Genomic DNA, 363 nt, shown 5'->3' with positions numbered 1-363 from the left:
CAGGAGGATGTCTGCTGTAGAGCGTCAGCTAAGGGTGGCCCCTCCACAGGGTATGCCCAGTTGCTACAGGTTTTAAACCCCCCCCTAAAAAAATTGTTCTGTTAAAAAAGATGTACATATGTTTTTAAAACGTTTTTATATTTTAAAGTTTGTATATTCATATTTATATATTTATTTTGTTCAAAAAAATTCAGTTTGGGGGGCAGAATTAAAAGAAAATCTAAGTAAGATGTTGTTGTCTTTTTCTTTTTGTTTATTGGTTTCAAACAAATGCAAAACACAAAGTCACACATTTGAAAACATCCCCGCCGTCTTTCCTTCACATCCTTGGTTCTCCTTTACAAAACAAAAACACCCCAAAAA

This window comes from Pyxicephalus adspersus, chromosome 6 (genome assembly GCF_032062135.1).
Source record: "Pyxicephalus adspersus chromosome 6, UCB_Pads_2.0, whole genome shotgun sequence".
Lineage (NCBI taxonomy): Eukaryota > Metazoa > Chordata > Amphibia > Anura > Pyxicephalidae > Pyxicephalus > Pyxicephalus adspersus.
This window is presented reverse-complemented; position numbering follows the sequence as displayed.